Source organism: Delphinapterus leucas, chromosome 14 (assembly GCF_059928025.1).
Source record: "Delphinapterus leucas isolate spDelLeu-1000000601 "Yukka" chromosome 14, BTC_Dleu_Yukka2, whole genome shotgun sequence".
NCBI classification, from domain to species: domain Eukaryota; kingdom Metazoa; phylum Chordata; class Mammalia; order Artiodactyla; family Monodontidae; genus Delphinapterus; species Delphinapterus leucas.
The window spans coordinates 79,945,624-79,966,857 of record NC_143142.1 but is presented as its reverse complement, the minus strand read 5'-3'; positions in this window follow the sequence as shown (position 1 = coordinate 79,966,857).

Sequence of the window (21,234 nt, the reverse complement as noted above, 5' to 3'; positions counted from 1 at the left end):
TTTTATAAGTCATTTTAGTTGACAGATCCCAGAGAATATATGTCTCTCATGCTCAAACTATATCTCAGTTTCCTCCTGCAATACCCTTTCCTTTTTATTTCATTAAGATCATATTGCTATTTTATGTTTATATCATTTCTATATATCAGTTTCCCCAGGGAGCAAAGGCATATGAACTTTTTCTCTCTTTTTAAAAAAAGTTTTCTCCAAAATTTTGAGAAACAAAAAGAGATCAGTGTGGATTACATTTCCACAGGACCGGGAGGGTGATGTGATCAATACCATCAAATGTATGAGGTCAGGGACACTGAGACAGTCCCTGCAGAGTGTGCTGTGTGACAGGGGGCAGGTGTCTTGCAAGCAGATAAGCCCAACTAGAATCTGACTTTCCTGCTTTCCATTTAGCCTGGTGTAAATCTCATCTCTCACCATGTTGCCCTCATTAAAAAATATACAAAGTGCAATATTTACTTTGCTAGGTTGTCCTGAGGTTAAATAATAAAGGTGTAAAGTTTTTAGTGCCTGGTAATCCCTCAAAGCACCATTTAGAAAACGCCTTTTTCTCCTACTTCTCCTGCTCCCCAAACTCCCCAGTCTCCTCAGTTCTTTCTCTCCTCCCTCCCCCTCCCTCCATCCCTGTCCCTTTCTCTTCCTTTTCTCCTTCTTTCCGTCCTTTCTTTTCTCCCTCCCTCCTTTTCATATGCTCCAACTCTCTGCTTTACTTTCAGGCAGCCTAATATATTTCAATATTCTTTTCAGCAAAAAGGAATGAGTTGAGTTACCATATAATCCAGCAATCCCCCTCCTGGGCATATACCCTGGAGAAAAATATAATTAGAAGAGATACATGCACCCCAATGTTCACTGCAGCTCTATTTACAATAGCCAAGACAAGGAAGCAACCTAAGTGTCCATCAACAGATGAATGGATAAAGAAAATGTGGTACATATATACAATGGAATAGTACTCAGCCATAAAAAAGAATGAAAAAATGCCATTTGCAGCAACATGGATAGATCTAGAGATCATCATACTAAGTGATGTAAGCCAGACAGAGAAAGTCCACTATCATATGACACTGCTTACATGTGGAATCTAAAAAGAATGATACAAATGAACTTATTTGCAAAACAGAAATAGATCCACAGACATAGAAAACAAATTTATGGTTACCAAAGGGGAAAGGGGTGGGGGAGTGATAAATTAGGAGTTTGGGATTAACATACACACTACTGCATATAAAATAGATAGCCAACAAGGACTATAGCACAGGAAATATGCTCGATATTTTGTAATAATCTGTAAAGGAAAAGAATCTTAAAAAAGAATATATATATGTATGTATATATATATGTGTGTATATATATATATATCTATATATATCTATCTCTGAATCACTGTGCTGTACACCTGAAACTAACACAACATTGTGAATCAACTATAGTTCAATAAAAAAATATATACATAAAAGGAATGAGTATCAGAATCCACAGAATTTGCATAACATTTGAAAAATATATTGGTGAGGCTAAGTTTTGTTAGTATTTGTGTGTGTGTATGTGTGCTGTGTTGTATGTATGTGATATGACTATAGAATGTAGAGTTCTTCAGGCCAGAGATTATAAATTGTACGTTATAAGATGAATAAGTTCTGGGATCAAATGTACAGAATGGTGATTACAGTGAACAATTCTGTATTGCATACTTGAAATCTGCCAAGAAAATAGATCTTCAATGTTATCACCACACATAAAAACCAAAATCATAGTAACTGTGTGAATTGAGGGATGTGTTAATTAACTTGATTGAGGTGATCATTTCACAATGTATACACAAATCATCACATAGTACAACCTAATTTATGCAATTTTAATTTGTTAATTTTGCATTAATAAAGCTGGAAAAATAAAATTAAAAAGTATGTTTGTGTATACAAAAACAAACAAGTGAACAGTCAATAAACAGTTTTTTAGTTTATTAATAAATAGCCAATGGACACTAAAAGATGTATCACTAGCCATTTTTTTAGGTGGTATATTTGCTTGATTGTTTAGTTGCTTTCTTCATAAAGCTAATTCTCAAAATTCTTACTCTATAAAGAAGATATAGTAACACCTACCTTATGAAAAAAATTAAGCTAAATTTTTCCTCATATTTTTTAGTTACTTCGCTTAGTGTCTGACAATTCAAGAAGCTCACTATTTCTGTAGGTGGACTCATGATCAGGAATGTTGCTATAAAGAGCAGCATGTAATCAGTATCTCCAGTCTGATGCATCTCAGCCTCCATCCCTTACCAGGCTGAATGATAAATGTCATTGTGTGAAAGCTTGAGGGTGACTGCCCTAACTGGTGAAGAATCCATCTCTCCTGAACCTGCTGCTCTTTGCTATGACTGCTTTACTGGTCACTTTCACACCTGGTTTCCGTTTAACCTTTCCAGCTCTGTTGTAGATCCATTTACTTGCTTCTGGCTCTCACACTTTGGCTCTATTCTGACTCCTTAGTTTGGGGAGCATTTTCAGGCTTGATGCTTTGAAATGAAATCCAGAAATAATGGCTATGTGTTTCCCTCTTCTTTACATATTTACAGGAAAAAGCCTAGTCAAGGGCCCAGATCACTGTAGATTCATAAATGCTAATGTATTAGCCAAACAGAAAAAAAATGTGTCTCCTTGGTTTGGAAAGGGATTTGAAAAGCATTATGAGGATGAAGACTGCACAAAAAGGAGACCCAGATTCACAAATCCTAGTGTGTCTTTATTGCCAAGAATTTTTATCCCAAATAACTTCTTAGGGGGCAAGAATAGAAGTTTATATCAAAGAAAGACAGGAACTAAAATTATCTGATTTATTATATAAACCATATATATAAACATAAAGTTATATGATTACTGTAGTATAATCACACATTTTCAAAGAAAATACTCATTTCAACTGCACATCTACTAAATTTGAGTATTTCTTTCAAAATTTTTGAGTTGATCTATAAGACAGCCTTGGATTGATTTACACAACATGGTACAAGTTTTGTGTTTAGATAACTGGATAACTACAGATGAAATTCTCCTTGCCCATTATTTTTTATCATTTCTAAGTATGTGAGGAGTGATGTAAAGGAAAAGAGAATATAAACAATGAAAGTAAATGATCTAATGTGCTTTTTGACATAGAGTTTATAAGAAGTAAAGATATACAAAGTGCACTGAGAGCACTTATATAGAAATTAAAAGTTGGGATCCAAGAAGATTTTTCCCATGATGAATTAGCATTATGTAAAGAGTATAAACATGTCAAATAGTTAAAAATAATCAGGGCAGTGATGCTTCAAAAATTCTTATATTTTTGAAGAGAACAAAACTTTTAACCATTATATCAGTTTATCATCCTCTGGTGCTATATTAACCTTTACAAATTATCATATAGAGTGAAATATAGTTTTTATCCAACTGAAAGGGGCCAATTTTATCTCTTCTTTTATGAAAAACATGGTATTATTTTTAAATGACTTTCATCCACAAATATCTTTAGAATATTGGAAAGGAATCATTTGCTTTTTAGATTCATAAAATATTTTGGATACCTCCATGGACACATCTAGACTATCTACCATGTCTTCCTTCATTAACCATGTTACATCAGTAGACTTATGAGCTATACAATTTATTAGAAAGTAGAAAGATGTGTGTTATTTATAAACCTGAAAAATAACTACTTTCAGTCTGTTTGTATCTTTAATATGTAGCCTACAACTAAGTGTCCTAGGTGAAGTAATTTTGATTTCTTCTTTACTTTTTATTAAAGAGCAAACTTGGCTTCAATAAACGTGTTTTTAAAATCTAGTGGCTTTGTTACCTGCAATCTGTTTCTATTGAATTCTTACCCCTCCATTTTCAACAAGGAGGATGTTCTCAGAAAAAGGATGTGAAATTGGATGTATATTCACTGCACCTGGCTGGTGACAGAACTGATGTTCTGTTCATCTGATTGAGGAGAAACCTTGAAAAATCTCAACCTCCTACTTTCAGGCTCTGCTGAAAAATATTTCTCTTTTGAATAATAGCTAAGGCGGTATTATGTAATAAATAACAGAACAATTACAGAAGACATGCATTTTTCTGTCTCCCTAGGCAGACGTCTCTTCTTCCCTTTTAAGCTTCAGTTGAAATATTTCTTTTTCTTTAATGTGCACATTCTTGGACCTGAATCCTGAGAGATTCTCTGTTTTCACACTGGTCTCAAGCTATCTAAGTCAGCCACTCCTTCTCTTATGTGAGTCTTTTATTTTTCTAATCTGGTAAAATCAGCATGCTGCACACAAATACTGGTATGGAGAAATACCCACAGATTTTTAATGATAGCTGAGATTGTCCTCTCTTTTTATTTGGAAAGAGAAAAACTTTCAATTATTATATTTGTCACTATTAATAAACAGTTCGACTTGCAAAGCTTAATCAGACTTGATATTTAAACCCTTAAAATTTCATAATTAATTTGAATTTGAGATGAATATGAGACGCATATATAGAATATGCATATATAATAAAGGACGATTGAACATTTGAATATGATATTATTTATCTGTACCGGATTATCTATTACCAACTTGGAATCATCCCCAAAGCGTTCTAAGTTTTTCTCTGCATTTCAGAGAATAAGCTAAGGACTTCACTTCTCAGAATCCCCTTCCCTCTGTGCTCCAGGTTACGATTTGCCAACACAATAAACTCACGTGATATCTGGAAAGTGTTCTATTTGGAAGGTGTTCCATTTGTAGGTAGAATTGCCTCCAGACTCTCCTGTAGGCCTGAGATTCTCAGCAGATTCTTGGTGAGTGCTTTGGAAACACTCATTTTGAAGCTGCATGAGGAGAGACAGGATGGGAGTTTGAGAGTTTCCTGAAAACTGAAGCAGCTTTCTGGTGGTCTTCTTAGAACTACACATTTTAAATAACATATTTGAGTGTGAAATTACAGTTCCCTTACTGAGAGCCTATGGTGGTCAGTTTTGTTTGCGCCAAAGGCAAGACAAGGCTCTCCAGCCGCTCCTGACTGCCATGCAAGCTCATGTGCTAGCTGGGCCACATGATCCACCCAAGAAAACGGTGATTACAGGAGTGAAGGGTCTGTGTCATTCCGTTTGGAGGCTTTGGTAGGTTTTCATGAGAGGTCCTCCTATCACTGACTTGCTGGGTCAGGGGTGCCAAGATCACCGGCACGTTCAGTGCTTCACTACAAGGACTCACGGTACTCAGCATGATTGTACTCACAGGTAAGATTTACTATGGGGACACAGTGAGGATATGCCACTGGGCCAGTCAGGGAAAAAGACACATCAGGTAGAGTCTGGAGAAACCCATGCGTTGACTTCATATGCTTTCTCCCACTCCTTGGTGGGGGTCACGCAGAGCATGACCTTTTCTCAAGCAGCAACATGCATCAATGCGTGTGTGCAGTATTTTTGTCCAGGGAAGCCCTGTTGTGACTTAATGCCTGAGTTTTACTGAGGACTAATCATGCAGACACTTTCCACCCATCAAAATTCTGGACTTCTAGAAGGAAATCAAATATTCACATGGTAGAAACACTGTGGACAGGCTGGCACCATCCTGTAAGTAAGCCCTTCTTAGATCAGGCCTGCATATTCTTTCCCGCACACACGTGTGCAGATACCTGAAAATATATGCGAACATCTGCAAATATTTGGTATCCCATTGAAAAACGGTTTCTGGCTGGCTATTGATCCCTGGTATAGATTGAACACTTGATCGTGGGGTGCCCTGAGCTGCCCATCATGAAACTGATGTGGATGTGGTCATAGTACTACAAGGTAGGTCAGATTTAAGACAATTCTGAAGGACAGAAGCACAGCAAGTAGTTTAGATTATTATCGTAACTATGACTATTACATTAAATTGTATCCCTCAACCCATATCTATAACATCATAGGGAAATCATTATGACTCATTGACTCTTGAAGAGGGTATTATTTTTCTGGTTTTTGGATGATTCTACACATGAAAGTGGAACACATGAAACTAGATAGCTTGAGGATTATAAACTTCACCTAGTCATGGCTCCAAAAGATAATGACAGAAATTCTTTTAGCGAACAAAACTTGAAACAATGAATGTGGAATTTTCCACTCTCTCTGGAAGAGAGTATGGAAGAAGTGTAGACTGATGCTGATTTTTTAAAAATTTTACTAAGGTATGATTAACATACAATGATTCGTACATATTTGCACTGTGCAATTTGATAAATTCATACATACATTTGTGAATCCATCACCACAGTCAAGAAAGTGAACAAATCTATCACCCTCGTAAGTTTCCATGTGACCTTCTGTTATCTCTCTTCTCCATCCCTCCCCAGATCCCCTCCTAGACGACTACTGATCTGTTATCTGTCACTACAAATTAGATTTTTTAAAAGTTTCTAGTGAACAGAATCACATAGTATATACTTTCTTTTTTGCCTTTTTTCCCTTATAATTATTTATGACATTGTATGTTTCAATAATTATTTTTCCTGAGTAGAACCCTATTGTTCATATACACTACAATTTGTTTATACTTTTACTGATTGATAAATTTTGAGTTATTTCTAGATTTTGTGATTACAAACACAACTGTACAAAACTTGTATGAACATATGACTTCGTTCCTCTTGGGGTAAATTCTTGGGAGTGGAATGGCCGGATCGTATGGCAGTTGCTCTCTACCTAATTGCTGAGCTGGAACATTGATCTTCTCCTGCCCTCAGCACTCCTGGTGCTCAGGCCTTTGGACTCAAACTGGAACCTAGACCATCAGCTCTCCAGCTCTCAGGCCTTCAAACTTCACCTTGGGCTTTCCTGCATCTCCAGGGCAGACTGCCGGTCCTCGGACTCTCAGCCTCCAAAATCACATCAGCCAATACCTTATAATAGTTTCTCTCTACGTAGATACTATTGCTTGTTTCTTGGGAGAACCCTGACTAATCTAACTTTTTGATAAGCTGTCAAACTCTTAATGTGCCTACACCATTTTACATTCCACCAGGATTGTATGAAAGCTCCACTTCTACTACAGCCTTGTCAAACTTCCAAAAACAGAAAAGGAGGGAACATTTCCTAATTAATTCTATGTTACTAGTATTACTCTGTTACCAGAACCAGATGAAGACACCACAAGAAAACTACAGACTATCCCCCTTATGAACACTGATACAAAATGTCAACAAAATACTAGCAAAGTGAACACAACAGCATATTAAAAGGATAATACCCCATGACTGCATGGGATTTATCTCAAGAATGCAAGGTGTTTCATAAGAAAGTCAGTTAAATAATACACTACATTAGAGGAATGAAGGAATGAAATACATAACCATCCCAACTGACACAGGAAAAAACATTTCTCCAAATCCAAAAACCCCTTCATGATAAAATTGCCCAGGAAACTAGGAGCATAAAGAAGCTTCCTCAACATGATAAAAGGCATTCATGGAAAATCCACAGCAAACATTTAACACAATCGTGAAAAACTGAAAGCCTTCCCTAGGATCAGAAAGTAGACGAGAAAGCTCACTTTCATCACTGCTATTCAATATTATACTGGCAGCTTTGGTCAAAATAATGAATCAATAAAAGGAATAAAAGGCATCCAAGTTAGAAAGGAAGATGTAAAATTGTCAAGAGTTGCAATGTCTGAGTTAACACTTAAGTGAAAGAAATTTTAGGTTAAGAGGCAGGAATTTTCATTGTGTGGCTGCTTCAAATACCAGGAACCACAGCCCTAGAGAAGCTACTTATTTTTCTGACAGTCTCAGAGCCCTGCTCAGGACCTGGGGTGAGGGGAAAAGAATATTTGTCTCTTTCAGCATTAACCTTTTTGCTGGATAACTATTGTGATTTCCAACTCAGTTGCACTGACGGTTATTTTCTCTGAGTTTCTGGCACATTTTGGCTTTTTGATGTTTTCAAGTATTTTTTCTCTATATATTTTTACAAGGATCATTTTTAGATGCTCTTAGGTAGTAGCTACTTGAAAACAAGCTAGGGGCCTGGTGACAACACAGGAAAGCAAGTGAAGATTATTAACTCCTCTCATCTTAGTAAGAAACATATGAGAATTAGAGATTCCAATATAAAAGTGATTGTAATAATAGAAGATATTTAGTTATTTTTTTTTAAATTTACTAAAATATTTAAAATTGACATTTTTGTAGTTTGGGGTCCTTATTAAAGCAATTTCTTTTCATTAACATCATGTGGAAAATAACAAGTTTTATTTAATTCTTTTAATATATATTAATTATATGATCATAGAATCATGAATTTACAGGGGCAGAGAGGGCATGAAGGATAAGAGTGAATCGAGATTTTGTGAACTTCAGTTCTCTATTTCTTGCAATATAAAAATACAAAGAAATAGAGAGTTTGCTTAGAGTTTGAACCCATGAGTACTGAATTTGAATTCTACATTTTTAAAGTGTCAATAAACATTATAGAAGCTGCAGAGAGTCCTAGGGTTCATGGAATGAAGGTATTAGATACAGGGATTTAAACCAGCCTTAAGAGTGTGTAGCCATTAGAAAAGCAGTTAAAGAAGATAAATTGAGTTATTTTCACTTTGCACTATACTTTGATTTATTGTAGTTTTTTCTATTGATATTGGCTCACTCCATTCAGTTTAATAAGTTGCATTTAAAATGCTGTGCTTTCCTAATAGATATAACCTGGGTACAAGGATCCCCCCCCCAACAGACATTTCTCTGCTAATTATTTAATACCAACAGCATATTGAGTCAATTCTAAAATATAAACACAAGCTTAAAATGGCCAACTCAGACACATTTTCAAGAGACAAAAAGCTCATTTTATCAAAGGATTCAATACATTCCCTAGAGCTAGCCACAGCAGGGATTTTCTTTCTTTCTTTTTTTTTTAAACATCTTTATTGGAGTATAACTGCTTTACAATGTTGTATTAGTTTCTGCTGTATAACAAAGTGAATCAGCTATACGTATACATATATCCCCATATCCCCTCCCTCTTGCATCTCCCTCCTACCCTCCCTATCCCACCCCTCTTTGCAACACTAATTACAATAGCCAGGACATGGAAGCAACCTAAGTGTCCATCGACAGATGAATGGATAAAGAATATGTGGCACATATATGCAATGGAATAATACTCAGCCATAAAAAGAAACAAAATTAAGTTATTTGTAGTGAGGTGCACAGCAGGGATTTTCTATGGCAGTTCATTTACTTTCCCTGGAGCCAAATTATTTTTGTTTTTTAGGAAACATGCACAGAGTTGTTTAAGACACACACTCAGCAACCTGATAATGGCAGAAATTTTCTTCAGTGCTTCCAAGACACTTGGTAAACACTTAAATCTTAAGGTAAACCAAAATTACAGAGTATTTGGAGTGTGTGTGTTGCCAAATAACTGTGGCAAGGACCCACTATCTATGTCACACATCGGTACACACCACACCATCTCCAAAGGCAAAAAGTTTTGTCAGTATCATGACTTAATAACAAGTTATGCCTTTACATTCTGTATAATAAGGCAACCTCCAGAGTTGGAGTAAATATTTGCAAGCCACACATCTGATAAGACGTTAATATCCAAAATGTGTAAGGAACTCATACAACTCAATAGCAAAACAAACCAAAACAAAATAGCCCAATTTTAAAAAATGGGCAAAGAACTTGAACAGACATTTCTCCAAAGACATACAAATGGCCAAAAGGTATATTAAAAGATGCTCAACATCAATAATTATCAGTGATATGAAAATAAAAACTACAATGAGATATCACTTCATATCTGTCAGGATGGCTATTATCAAAAAAAAAAAATCCAAAGTTAAGTGTTGGTGAGGATGTGAAGAAAATGGAACAATTGTACACTGTTGGTGGGAATGTAAAATAGTGAGGCAACTATGGAAAAACAGTATGGAAGTTCCTCAAACAATTAAAAGTAGACTCCCATATGAATCACAATCCCACTTCTGGGTATATATACAAAAGAATTGAAATCAGGATCTTAAAGAGATATTTGCACTCCTATGTTTATTGCAGCATTATTCACAATGGCCAAGATATGGAAACAACCTAAATATCCATCCAGATTAATGGGTAAAGAAAATGGTATATACATACAATGGAATATTATTCAGCCTCATAAAGGAAGAAAGTTCTGTCACTTGCTGCAATGTGGATGAATCTGGAGGACATTATGTTAAGGGAAATAAGCCAGTTACAGAAAGAAAAGTACTACATGATTCCACTTATATGAAGAATCTGAAATAGTCAAACTCTTAGAAACAGAGAACACAAGGGTGGTTTCCAGGGTCTGGATGTTGGGGGTAAATGGGGAGTTGTTCCATTGGGTGTACCATTTCGGTTAGGACAGATGAATAAGAGAGATGTGCTGTGCAGCATAGTTACCTATAGATAACAGTATCGTATTGTGCACTTCACAATGTGTTAAGAGTGCAGATTTCATAAGAAGTGTTTTACAACAAAAGAAAACAACTCCAAAAAACAAAAACACCGCTGGGAGGTGGGAAGGTGTTGTATATATCTATTTCCTTGTTTGTGGTGATGGCATCACTGGTGTGTTCATATGTCCAGACTCACTAAACGTCATGCATTAAATATGTTCAGTTATTTGTATGTCAATTATACCTCAATAAACCTGGGGACAGGAGCAAAACAAAAAATCTGCATATTAGAAAACCACATATGAGCATTCTTCCTTGTCTTCCTACTCATACTAATTACACTGTATTTTCCCTATGTCTCCTCTTTCTTCAGTTATGAATGTTATTTAAATAAGCAAAGCCTTACTGAATTCTGTAAAAGCGTTGTTACTTTTAGCCAGATTCACAACTGAAGTGAGTCTATTGCAAAACACCCTGGGAAAAGAGTAATTTTTTGGAAAACAGAGTTGCATGAAAAATGTCCTGATTGGGAGATTCATATACATAAAGGTGTTTGGCTATGGCGTTGACTGAATTTTAGAATAATTCTGGACATAATTTTTATTTGTATTTCTAAAGAGGGAATTAAAGATCTTAGAATTAGGACTTTCATAATGGTTTTCTTTGTGAAAATGTTCAGTAATGTTTTATATTTGAGGCTCTCAGAATGAGGAGAGTTCTTTATCCTCTATGAGAATAGAGCTGTCCAGCTTTTTCTGGACAGTTGGTGGACAAATGCGCTGGAGGATATATTCATGAAGAAATGTGTTTCTAAGGGTCATTTGGTGTTAACTTTTAATCCTATGATAAACTAAACATATTGTTTGAAATGTATTATTAAACAATCTGCTTATGTATCCACAAATTTAAAAACACAGAAAGTGGCTTCATATTTCCACAGGGTTAGGAAATTATTTCTGTGAAACATCAAGTACATGGGCTTTTTTCCTATTATTATTTTTGAAAGACTGTGTTGAATAATTGCTTTTTTGCTCTAAAGAAAGTACTTGGAATCAAATTCAACTATAATTGTGAAGATTACCTTATTTAAATTAAGCTATTTTATAGATGAAGAAAACTAATGTCAAGAAGGCCAAGTTGATTATAATCACGGATTATTACTGGCATGTGAGATGAGAATCTTGAATACCCACCTTACATTCTATTCCTCCACTGTGCTACTGCAGTTACATAAGATAAGTAGATTTTAATATCTAACTGTTTAATTATTTAAAAAGCCTCAGAATTCCTTCCTCAACGATCTTATTAAGAAACATCGTCAAAATGGAAGTTAAAACATGTCAAAATGCTTTTAAAACTAGGGCACTTGTCACAGTTCTTAAATTAGCCTGCCCTTATTGAGATGGAATTCTTGATCAAACCAAAAATTCTGGGCAGGGCAATTGCTTGGCCCTCCTCACAATGAAAACTGACAGTGATTCAACCAAATCTTTCCATTATACCCGTTCTATGACTTCAACATATGACCTTCATCTTTAATTAATTTTAACTCACCAAACCTTCTCCTAAGTACTTAAAGTTTTCAAAAATAAATCCTTTAATAGATTATTTAGATGACAGTCTTGCTCTCACCTTTCACTTTGCAGATTATAGATTACACTTATACATCTTAGTAATGTCATCAGATTAATGATAGATTACAGAGGCAAGTAATCAGCATGGTATTTCCCTAATAATGTCTTCCCTCAAGTCATCAGCATCATGGCACTACAGCGGTATTACATCGACAGTGGTTTTCACCAGCCTATCATCTACGCAATTGTACATCACTCCAGCAATAGGGATGCAAATAAATCATTTGCTGTCACCTTAGTATAGAATATTAACAATGCTGCCATGAGGTAACTGAAGGAATGGATTTTTTTCTTCTGTTACTCATTACCATTGAGGTGGAACCCAATGTCTGGATGCAACTGAGGTTTAGTGAGGCTTCCGTTCAAGCAGGATAAACCCCTAGCACTTCAGAAATATTTGGATCTGCATTGCATCATCTGTTGGGATTAGAAGTTGTTTCAATCAACAAAATGATTTTTAATTTGACTAAAAACATTTAAAATAATTCACCAAACTAGAAAATGCAGATAGGTATAGATAAATAATACATAAATATATTTATAGATAGATATTTCATAGGTGATTATATTCGACTATAACTACACTTGTTTTTAGATTTATTGGTCTGCATGTTTGCATTGTGATTTGGGCAATTTATCGTAATTTAAAAAGCAATATACGGGAGTCATATGTATTTAAAACGAAGTCTCCTATAATTTAGGTGTTACTCTAAGGATAATTGTGGTGTGTGTGTGTGTATCTTCATTGTTGTACAAAATGGCATGACTTTTAAATGTTTTGTGTAATGATTACTGGAATATTCTTATATCTAATGGATATTTTAATCTTAAAAGATGGATTCCTTTGTATTGTTGTTAATTGCTCCTCTCCCAACATTTCCCAAGAATTATCTAAATTGTGAAGAAATGCAAAATTTTATACAAAACTTTAGAAAGCAATATTTTGTTATACAATCATATTCAACATTATATATGATGTAATTACTTTTTACTTCAAATAATTATATTCTCAGTATAGCTTTAAACTTTTTATTTAAATTAATTAAATTGAAATAGGTTTATATGGTATAAGGATTATTTCCCAAACCATGTTTTATAAAAATAGTGATTGAAACATCATTTTTTTAAGTTGTGAGAGTGGGGAAACACATACATAGTATAAAGGAATGAGGACATGTTGTTGGAAATGAAAAGAAATCTCACAGAATATTGTGTCAGTCATGTGTTCCAGTATGAGGGATAAGATATTTTCACATGATTTCTGTAATAACTGAAGTTTTATGTAAGGAATCACTAGTTTATTTAAAAAAATCAGAGTTAAGAAACGAGCTTGAAGGAAGTGAGTGAATGCAGGGGAAACACAGGGAACTCAGGAGAGACTTTGAGAATTTGGGGTGGACTGAACCCTGAGTTCCAGGAAACAGCTTCCAAGGAAGATACACCAGAGATAAGAGGAAGTGATTAATGCTTGTTGAATACTCAGGACTTCAGAAGATGCTATGAGGTATACGTACCCTGATGATTTATATGCAATAGTATTCACTGGGTGCAGGGTGAAGCCACAGAATTTTAGGGTTGGTGGAATTGAGCTAACGAGCTTGGGGTATCATGGAGGCTCATTTCCAAGAAAAACACATTTGTGACCACGAAACCTTGGGGTGAGGGCCTCTGTGCTATATGGTAAGGACATGGTATGCATAATCATGTCAGCAAAAGCTTGATGCAGATGGACCAGGGCTGTGGGCATTGGTGTTTGTTGGCTGAGTTTTCTAACTTACGTAGGTGACATATCGAGGAACATGTGAAAGTCAAAAGAAACAGAGGAGAGAAGATTCTGGTCATTGGATTATGTCAGGAGAGAAGTAGTTTCAACTTGAATGAAGCTTGGACTTAACTTTCAGGAAAAAAAAAAAAGTTCTCTGGATAAAGGAGAAAAGTTGTCCTGATTATAGATACAGTGTAAACTTCCAGTGAAACCATGTTTCCTTAATAATGTATGCTTCTTGGTTTTTGTTGTTTCTTAGTTTTTTGTAAAATTATCTTAAGACATCAGTGTGATATTGTATTCAATTGATCATTTTAAGATTATGAACAGTTGAAAGATTTGAAATGCAGTATTGATATCATAGTGGGGAAATGAGAAGGGGATAATTAATTATTATTGTTTTAATAACAATTCGTAATCTTCAGTTAAGTTAGTGAAGAAAAATAAGAGGCTTAATGCCAAATCTTTCTTGGCTGGCTGCGCTAAAGAAATCACGCATATCTTGGTCATATATTAAAAGCAAAAAACCTGCTTCATGTTTAAGAAACTACAGAGCAGGTGCCTCTCACAGTGGTACTTTATGTTGACTTCTCTGTGTAACAGATTCTATCAGAGCTATTCCAGCAGAGTGGGTAAGGGAACTAGAGTCAAAAGGTTTGGGTTTACATTCTGGTCTGAGGTTTAGTTGTGTGCCTGAGTCAATATTTCTTCATTTATTTCCATACCATCTTTTTTTTTTCTTTTTTACAGTTTTACAAAGGCATAAATAACATACAATAAACTATACATTTAAAATGTACAATTTGAAAAGTTCTGTCATCATACCTCTTTTCTGGATCTTTTTTTTTTTTAACTTCCGTGGCTCTACTTAACTTTCGAACACGTGGAATGTGGTAGGAATAACTTTTAATTTCTTGTCTCCTAATTCTCATATCAGTGTTGATCATGGGTTTATTATGATTTTTTTTTTATCATTATGGGTTGCTTTTTCTGCTGCTTTTCATACCTGGTGATCTTTGACTGGATGCCAGACATTATAAATTTTTAACTTATTGGTGTCTGATATTTTTGTATTCCTATATTCTTGAGCACAGTTCTGGGATGAAGTTAAGTTACTTGGAAATAGTTTGATGCTTTCAGTGCTTGTTTTTAAAGATTTATGAGGTGGGATCAGAACTATGTTTAATATAGGACTAGTTATGCAGGACTAGTTAGTGAGGCAATATCTTTCTAAGTGCTCTACTTGTTGCCCTATAAATTATGAGATTTTCCTGTTTGGCTGGTGGAAGTAAGCTCTATTACTGGCCCTATGTGGATCCTTGGCCCTGTTCCCTTCATTCTTTATGAAAGTTTGTTTCTCGCCTCTCCAGATCTTGAGGGTTCTTTCTCCTCTGTGATATAGTCTCCTGTGACTTCTACCAATTTTGTTCATGGAGTCCACTGAGCTGCAGTATGGGTTCCCCTCCTGAACTACTACCTGAAGATGCTCTTCAGGAAGTAGCCTTGAGCAGTTATAGGACTCACCTCATTTGTTTCCCATCTCTCAGGAATCATTATTCATTGCTGCTTGATACTAATGTCTTAAGGTTCATTATTTCAAAAAATATTTTGTCAAAAATTTTTGGTTGTTCCAAGAAGAATTTAAACCTCTTCTTTGTTGCTCCATTTTGCCTGAACCTTAAGCAATCTAATTAATACCTCTGTGACTGTATTTTCTGCCTACAAATTAGAGACAAGGTTAATATTTTCCTAAATGTTTTCTGAGATTACCATTTAGTTATTATACGTAAAGGATGTGCAACTTTATTTGATACTTAGTAAGTGCCCAATAAATATTAGTTTGTATTATCAATGTGAAGAAGTATATATTGTTTGCATTAGTGTAGTTATACAGAGTATTTTAATATTTTGTTTCTTTTAGGTCTACAACCTTCAAAAAAAAGTAACACCATAGGAGTAGCATGAATATATGTTACAATGCTGTGAGACTTATTTAACCTTTTAAGCTTGTGTAAATTATTTAACCATCTAAGCCTCAATTTCCTCATTTATTAATAGATGTTGAAATAGCACCTAGCTCATAAGGAGTATATGTGATATTCAATGCAAAGCACTTGACACAATAAAAAGCCTTTGATTACTTGTTGTAATTCTTACTCTTATCCCTAGAAATGAGTTTGTCAAATAAACATTATGAAGTTGCATAAAAAGACTAATAAAATGATTTAATTTGTTGCAAATTAAATCTGCTTTAAATATACATGAAATGTCATTTTGTATATATGTTACAAATTAAACCTGCTTTAAATATACATTAAATGTCATTTTGTATATATTTGTGTCAATTATTTTTTTAAACATATATATGTTTTGTCAATGGATTGAGAATTCTTGAGTGTATAAAATACGTAAGTATACTTTTGTCCAGAAACTGCTGGTTCTGTCATCTCTTCTTCTTATCCTTTGGTTTGTTTGAGCATCAGTCTTCCTGATAAAAGATAAGAATGCTGCTGCTACCAAAATTCCACAGGTCGACCTATTATCTTAGGAGATGGGGTACATCAACAATCTGTGTGATTTTATTAGCTTGACTCTACTGCATCACATGTAAAGCATTTTAATTAAGGTATTTTGTTTAATTGGACTTTCAAATAATTGTGTGCAATATATCAGGCATTGAAATTAATTATAAGTGAATCTATTAAAATGTTTTTGACCAAGATTGAAATAGCAGTTACTAAATGACTGAATCATTATTGGATTTAAATGCTTTACGGTTATGACCCACATATATAAAAAAAGTTTCAAATTAGTTAAGTGCTGCCTTATTTCACTATTGATTAGAAACTTTTAGTTACCATATTCTGAACTTTCAGAAAAGAACAATGGATGAAAATACATATCAACAGTTTTACATGTCTTGTTATTAGGAAGCTTTTTATTAGAAAGTAATGCTTATTAGAAAGTGTTCACAATCCCCATGGAAAATAAGCATTGTTTATGTACTTAATACCTGTTGTCTCACAATTATATAGAGAAGTTTATTTTAAAACGTTACTGAATTTATGAAAACCGTTGTCATTATTCTTTTGCCATTTGCTTTTGATACCAAAAATTCAACTATCATACATGTCGTCGGGGTCCATAAAGTTATTTGAAGCATGTAAAGAATCTCCATGCCTGAGATGATTAGATATTTCAGCTTTAGATTATGGTAGAAGTTATAGGACAAATCTAGCCTGCTTTGGGGATTCCATAATAGAACTTTCATGGGTATGAAAAACAAGGCCACCTTGACTCTGGCAACTGCCATGGTGTATCTCTTTTTTGATCAGCAGCAGAATTTTGCTAAGAATACTGAACTTACGGGGGTAATTACTTAAAATATCTGGGCTTATTACTAATAGCTATCATATTGCAAAGTTAGCTATTTCTAACAAATGTGAACTAAATCAGAGAGTAAGCATCTTCTGTTTGAGAAATTGACCTACAGCGCAGAAAATAAAATATAAAATAATGATTAAAATCAAATCACAAGTTCTATTGGTTAAAGTTTGAAACCATGTCATAATTAAAATTATTTTCCCCAGAGACATAATGGGATAATTGTGACACACCTTTTAAATCAATCATTTCAGGATTTTTGATAACATTTGGAAACATTTTTTGCCTGTAACTACTGCTTTTCACTGATGCACATATGAAGTATGGTAGGATGTTATTTTTCCTTATCCAGTTCACCTGGATTTTCAATAGCTTTTCATATCTTGTTCCCTGTAGCTTTTCATTTTCCCCCAATCGAACCCAAGAATGTCTCAGCATGAGAGACTGCTGCTGATTTGCAGGTTCAGCTATTTTTTCTGGTGAAAGTGTTTTTCACTTTGTTGCTTGGTTCTTCTGACCCTGATCTGTTGGACTAAGAAATGATGAATGGCAAAATATTAACTTGTGCCATGTTTTATATGATATACTATTATACCTTAACTTATTTAACACAATTCAAATATTTTAATAGAAGGTTTGATTAATAACCTGGATAATCACTTAAGTGATCAGAATAAAGTTATAATTTAGATTGGCTTAATATTGTTGCATCTTCTGAGAACTCGCAATATTATGTTTAGATCACCTGCTCTGCCATTTTGTGTTACATATAGTTAAATATAGTTAACTGGGTATATATGAGCTTATTTAACTGAATGCAGAACTCCTGAGTCTGATTTATATTTTTGTTACAACGTAAAGCATATGGACTTGCACACTGAAGGTCGTTGATTGAAAATGCACATGTGCACACACACACACAAATAAGACTTAACAATATGTTGCCTATTGGAAGCTTACTTCATATATAAAGACACAAAATATTAAAAGATAATGGACGGACTAAGGTATAATGTACTAATAATAATCAGAAGAAAACTAGAGTGGCTATTAATATCAGACAAAGTAGGTTTCAGAACAAAGAATATTACCAAGGGTAAAGTGGATATTTCCTGATGATAAAGGCATTTATTAATGAGGAGTACATAAAGAATATAAGCATTTATGTATCTAAAACCAAAGCTTCAACTTATATGAAACAAAGACTGATAGCATTTTTTTAAACAGAGAAATATACATATATAATTTTAACACCTCTGTTTCTCAATAACTGAAAGAGCAGGTAGACAGAAAATCAGTGAGAAAATAGAAAACTTAAGCAGTGCTATCAAACAACTTGACCAAAGTGATTTGGATAGAACTCTCTAAACAACATCAGTAGAATGAATGCACACTCTTTCCAAGAGCACATGGAGTATTTATCAAAATGGGTCATATTCTGGCCCACTCACTGAGTCAAAATAAATCTAAAAGGAGTCAGTTCATACACAGTAGGATCTCTGACTACAGTGAAATTAAATTACATATCAAAAACTGCATGGTATTATTCAGCACTAGAAGCAATGAGTTATCAATCCAAGAAAAGACATAGAGGAAACTTAAATGCATATTATTGATACTAAGTGAAAGAATCTGAAAAGGCTACATAGTGTATGATTCAACTGCATGACATTTTGAAAAAGGCAAAACTATGAAGACAGTAAAAAGATCAGTGTTTGCTAGGGATTAGGGTGTGGGAGAAATGAATAGGCAGGGAACAGAGCATTTTTAGGGCAAAATACTCTGTATGATACCATAATGATGGATACATGTCATTATACATTTGTCCAAATCCACAGAATGTGCACACCAAGAGTGGAATGTAGTGTAAACTATGGTCTTTGGGTGATTACAATGTGTCTAATTAGGTTCATCAACTATAACAAATGTACCACTCTGACAGGGGATGTTGAATATGGTGAAGGCTATGCTTGTGTAGGGCAGGGGAGATACAGGATATCATTGTATTTTTCCCTCAATTTTGCTGTGACCCTTACACAGCTCTAAAAGAAAAAGAATTATACAAAATCTGACCATGTTTGTATGGATAAACACACATTAATAGGTGTTCGTTATACTATCTTTTCCTTCTTTAAAAGTATTATTGAAATTTTCAAATAAATACTTCTTGTATTTTAGTTTAATTTATTTATAGATGATCTTAGCATTGATATATGGATATATCTATATATTTGCTTTTCTACATTTTCTAAAAGAAATACATTTTATTTTCATTACCAGAACAAATTTGAGTAACATAAAATTTGTATAGTATTAGTTACAAACCTAGAGGCATGCAAGTATAAACTAAATAGTATGGTGAAATTATTGAATAAATTATAGTATTAGATAAAATATAGGACTGTAGAACACTACAATTTTCAACTTTGTTTCTATTTTTATTATTTATAAAAATATTTCTTTTAATTATCCACAAAGTGATTTAACACATAGCTTAGTACAGTTAAACATAGGGATTGGATCTAGGTTTAAGAATGAGTATGGAAACTAAGAAAATACAAATATCTTTGCAATTAAGGAAGAACAATGCAGACAATATAAATGTTGGTCAACACGTGTGATTCAATTCTGAAAATATTTAGTAGCTATTATTATACATTTATAATATATTGATACAGAGAAATGTAACTAATTTCTTGAAGTTCAATACTAGTATCGAAAATAAGTTCAATTAATATATTCAGACAAAATTAATTCTACAAAAAGGCTTTTAATAAGACACAATTGTTCTCTGACTCAAAACAAAGAGTAGTTTTATATAGAGTGTTCCACAGGTGAAAATGGTAGATACCTTTTTGGTCCAACTGAAATAGTGATTCCTTCAATGGTCTGATGAATCATATCACATCTCATTCCCAGTAAAATAGTAACTGAATTCACACAGTGGAAACTGACATAGCAATGTAGGAAGTCAGGAAACTAGGCATTCTTTTCCTTCTTTCCTTCTCTCTTTCTTTTTTTTTCTCCCCCTCTCTCAAGGAACAGAATCCCACTTCTGACTGTGCAACTAAAAGCTTGTAGGGTCCTGGGTCCCTATGTTTCTCAGAAAATAAACAAACTAAATTTCACCATCTGCTCTATTGCTATATATCTGCTTTTGAAGGCAATGGGTAGTTTTTAACCAAACTCCTCTGATGACATAAAATGCTTTGTGACCGCCTGGAGGGGTGGGATAGGGAGGGTGGGAGGGAGGGAGACGCAAGAGGGAAGAGATATGGGAACATATGTATATGTATAACTGATTCACTTTGTTATAAAGCAGAAACTAACACACCATTATAAAGCAATTATACTCCAATAAAGATGTAAAAAAAACAAACAAACAAAAACAAACCAGGGGGAAAAATAGAACAGTTCTTTGAAGGAACTATAGAGCAACTGAGTTAGCCAGGATGAAATAGCCAAGATCCTTGGAGAAGGGACATGAATTCAGGCAAGTCCATCACTCTCCACTAATTCTCCATTTGAGAGGATTGACAACCCACAGGCAATAGGGGCCCAGGGTCACACTTTCTGCAGTCTTACAAAAATGCAAGAATGCTGCTGAGTGTTCCTAAGCATGGTCTGAATTTGAGCAGCCAAAAACGTAGAGATAGGGAACCACAGTGAAGTCAGCCTGATATTCTGTTTCACACTTTGTCTCAAAGCATCTGGGGCGCATAAGTTGCGTGGAGCAGGAGACCAATAAGAGAGCATCAACTTACAAGGCCAAAGAGCTAAGCAGGGCTTTCAGCTGTCAGTGCTGCGAAGGGAAGCAGTGTAAGCCCAGGATCTACAAAGGGAGAGGTAGCCTGGTTAACAGCCCGCACTTTCGAAGGAGACCCCTTGAGGCTAAAGCTTAATAGTAGGGGCGGGGCTTCCCTGGTGGCGCAGAGGTTGAGAGTCCGCCTGCCGATGCAGCGGACACGGGCCCCGGTCCGGGAGGATCCCGCGTGAACCATGGCCGCTGA